This window comes from Pteropus medius, unplaced genomic scaffold (assembly GCF_902729225.1).
Source record: "Pteropus medius unplaced genomic scaffold, Ma_sr-lr_union100, whole genome shotgun sequence".
Lineage (NCBI taxonomy): Eukaryota > Metazoa > Chordata > Mammalia > Chiroptera > Pteropodidae > Pteropus > Pteropus medius.
The window spans coordinates 1,776,380-1,780,768 of NW_024353909.1; the positions used below are offsets into that span (position 1 = coordinate 1,776,380).

Here is a 4,389-nt window from a genome sequence, read left to right on the forward strand (position 1 = left end):
TTTAGAATATATTAACAAGTTAGATGTTTTTAAAGTGAGATAAAAAATACATATAAGGAATGTGAGCATCTTTTTCTCATGTATCAGTGGGTTATGATTCCGGGGTCGCTGTTTTAGAATCTATTTGCCGAGTTGAACTAACCTGAAAACAGAAGTACTGAATTCCACTAGCCAAAATCTTTAGGAAACAACAATATAGCCCCGGAGCTTTGGTAATCTCTCCATTCTCTGTGCACGTGGCAAGGCCAAATATGAAATTCTCTTCCCAGTTCCCTGTTTTTCTTTTCAACAATATTTTTGTTTACTTCTATCCCTTCATTCTTTGTATTTTTTTTTATTGCCGACCAACTCACTATTTGCAGCTGTGACCTTGACAATATTCAGAATCCTCTGTTCTTAGCCACAAATATCTGTAGCTTTCAAAAAGATAAAGTAAGCTCTTTGTTTTTAATTGTTGATAAAGGTTTCCTCACTTCCACCTTACTTCAGTTTTCTTCCCAATTGGCAGGGATTGCTGTAGCTTTCTTAGTTCTGGGTCACCGGTGACTTCACCTCAGTTATGCTGCATCAACACGCAGAGGTGTTAATCTGCTTTTGTTCCCTCCTGCAGCCTTTCTCTAGCTTTATAATTATCCAAGGTGGTAATAGCTCTTAAGAACCTACTCTGTCACCTTGAAATCAAGTGGGTTTTAGCTGAAAACTCAGGCAAGGTCTTAAAGATGTTTCTTTCAGCTGTGAATAGTGAGGGAGAATTTGAACATGACAGTCCTTAGTTGTAATGATATTTAGATGATGGATTCCCATTACCCTGCATAATGTGGGATGTTGACATTTTATTCAGACATGTAATCCTTGTCATTGAGCGTGGGAAGGAGAGAGATTGCTACCTGAAGTAGGGGTAACACAGGATGGCACTACAGAGAAATGACATAAAGCCCAAAATAATAGCAATAATTATTTTCCACTTTCTCTCATGTCGTTTTTAGAATTCAAATGATATCCTATGGTACTGTCTTCGTGATTTTAAGTGGCTGCTGTGGTTCTGAGCAATGTTTAGGGTACACCTTATTATATAAATGCCTCAATACACATTAATATTTGTTATATATGATTATTGAAACAATATTTGATTTATGTCTTTAGAATCACATCTTATAATCAGAAGAACTTCATCATTGAATTAAGATAAGCTTGCTTTTGGGTTATAATACATATTGTTTTACACTATTAATATGTTGAAGATAGAAAAAATAATTACTATCTTAATGACACCAACTTTATAGTAAATATTCAAGAATATGATGGTACACATTGCTATTTATCTAGAGAGGTTAAAGAAGAGGGTTTTTATTTAATATGAAAATCCCATATGTACCATATTTATAAATAATTTGAATACAATAAAATATACAGAAATGCATACAGAATTCAATCTTTCAGCCTTCTTGTAGGAACATGGTAATCGAGTAGGATTAAATATCCCTATGCTCCCCTCTTAAAATTCATAAAGGAGAAAGCAACATAACATAGTCAAGAAGAAGGGGACACTTGGCCTGAGTGAGGAGGAATGTGTTTTCTGCTGCTGTTGGGTGGCATGTTCTATATATTATGAGTTCCATTTGATATAAAGTTTAGTTTAAGTCCACTCTTTCCTTGTTGAATTTCTTCCTGGATGATCTGTCCGTTGTTGAAAGTGGGGTATTGAAGTTCCCTATTATTATTGTATTATCTTTTCTCCTTTTAAATATGTTAGTATTTGCTTAATATATTTAGGTGTTCTGATATTGGGTGCATATATATTTATAATTATTATAGCTTCTTGATGAATGGACTCCTTTAGGCAGGTCTAATGGTTATGAATTCCCTCAGCTTTTGTTTGTCTGGGAAAGTCTTTCTCATTTCTGAAGGATAATTTGCTACATAGAGTATTCTTGGTTGGCAGATTTTTCTTTCAGCACTTTGAATATATGACTTCATTCTTTCCTAGCCTGTCAGCTTTTGCTGAGAAATTTATTGATAGTCTTATAGGGGCTCCCTGGTAAGTTACAAGCTTCTTTTCTTTTGCTGTTTTTCAGATTCTTTCTTTGTCTTTGATTTTTGAAAGTTTTACTTAATGTCTTTTATTTAACTATTCTTGGAGGAGGTCTATTTAAGTTGAGTTTTTTTGGTGACCTATGAGATTCCAAATTTCTTCCCAGACTTGGAAAGTCTTAGCCATTATTTTTTGACTTTCTGCTCCCTTCTCCCTTTTTTCTTCATCTCGAACACCAATAATCTGCACACTGATTGTTTAGATGATATCCCATAAATCATGTCAGCTTTCGTCACTCTTTTTCATTCTTTTTTCTTCTTTTCTGACTGGTTAATTTCAAAGTTCCTGTGTTCTATCTCAGAGTCTTTCTTCTGGTCGATACATTCTGCTATTGATACTCTCTATTGTATTTTTCATTTCATTCATTATATTACTCAGTTTTAGAATTTCTGTTGGTTTTTCTTTGATTTCTATCTCCTTGTTAAACTTCTCAATTTGTTCATGTATTTTTCCTGATTTCATTGAATTGCCTTTCATGGTTTTTTTTTTTGTAGCTCATTGAGTTTCCTTTAAACAGCTATTTTGTATTCTTTATCAGGTGAATCACAGATCTTTATGACTTTGGGATTCGTTACTGGAAGATTATTGTGATCCTTTGGTGATGTTACATTTCTTTGATTTTTCATATTCTTTGAAGCACTGCATTGCTGTCTTCACATTTGAAGTAGCAGTCACCTCCTCCAGTTTTATTAACTGCTTTCAGAGAGAAATACCTTTTGTCAGCTCTGCTAGTGATTCTGAGGCTTTCTTAGACCTTCTGTGTGTACACCTGCTCTACTCTTTTTCTCCTTCTTGGAAGAACTCTTAAGCTTGTATGTCTTCTCTTGATTTTGCTATGCACTAGGCTGGGCGCTGACAGCCTCCCTTTTGTTTTTTCAAAAGATAACACTAAAGATCCCTATCTGTGGTCTACTCCTGGCCCACAGATTTGGACTAGCTTTCTCTGTGTTTACTATCCATCTACCAAAGCTTGTTCTTGTAACCACAATTGGGAGTGTGCACAGGGAGCTTGCCATAGAGTTGGGGTGCATGTGAGTGAGGTGTGCTGAGCACTGGCAGTGCTGGCAGACCAGCTGGAGCTGTGGGTCAGGCATTGCCAGTGGATCACGTGCGGACTTCTTGATAGAGTCCATTTGGTAGGATTTGTGTCTTTTAATGCCCTCTGAGAGTCTCATCTGCTGCATACTCCCAGCCTCTTTCTGCCCCCGAGTCATGCAGCTCTTTGACAGTGTCCCACACAGCTGGGGAAGCTATGTGCTTACTTACATGCTTTCATTTTCTCCAGCAAGAGAAATCACAGGCTGAAAAATTCTATCCTGTCCCTAAGTTGTACTTCCTTGGAAGGGTGGAACAGGTAAGATTAAGCCTTTTATATGCTCCCCAGTTCATCCAAACTCATATTTTTTTTCTTCAGTTATGTATTAGATCTTCTCATCTGGAAACTTGGACTTCCATATAGGCTCTCTTGTCCATGATTGATTGTCAAAGGCAGTGTTTTCCAAGGGCTCTTAGACCATGGCCAAGAGTGGCTAGAGCCAGTTCATGGGTCACTGCAGGGTCCACAGCTGGGACTGAGATCTGTATGCCTATTACCTGGTGCATGAATGAGTGAGACTCCTCCTGGATACTTTGCCTATGGTGCTGTATCCTGTAGCTCGTACAAGGCACTTATGTTTGTGGATGGATGCTGAATTATTATTGCTGGGGGAAGGAGACAAACCAAGGGATATTTTATTTTGTCATGATGCTGACATCATTCCTTATCTGATACATTTTGATGTGTGATAGTGTCATTATCATTAAATTCTTTAACCATATACATTTTGTCAGGCTTGAGAGCCTCTTCCATCCTTGTCAAGGGGAGTGCTAACCTTTTTTCCTTTCATACAACACGTCATTAAATTCTTTAAAAACACATTTTATTATGAGTGTTTCTAATCATTACAAAAGAGAGACTAGAATAATGAAGCTCTAGTTTTATACCACTAGTTTCCACAAATACGGCCAATCTCGTCCAACCATCTGGGTTATTTCAAAGCAAAGCTAGATATATTATTTTATCTGCAAGTACTTTTATTTGCATCTCTAACAGATTTGAATTCTTAAATAAACATCATTATATCCAAATGAAAAAGTGTAAATGATTCTTCATATCATTTAATTGGCAGTCAGTGTTTAAATTTTCCCCACTCATCTCATGAACATCCTTTTACACTTGGTTTGTTTGAATCAGCAGTCAAATAAAGCTCACATATGGCATTTGGTTGATACGTCTCTTTCAGTTTGTATCAGACCTT

At 36.5% G+C, this 4,389-nt stretch overlaps 1 non-coding gene across 1 annotated transcript; it reads right to left on the reverse strand.

The window, feature by feature from the left end:
- Nucleotides 1-3,858: 3,858 nt before the first annotated feature.
- On the reverse strand, nucleotides 3,859-3,985 carry LOC120593987 (U6atac minor spliceosomal RNA). Its single transcript, XR_005650482.1, has one exon. It is a non-coding gene; the product is annotated as a U6atac minor spliceosomal RNA (small nuclear RNA).
- Nucleotides 3,986-4,389: the final 404 nt, after the last annotated feature.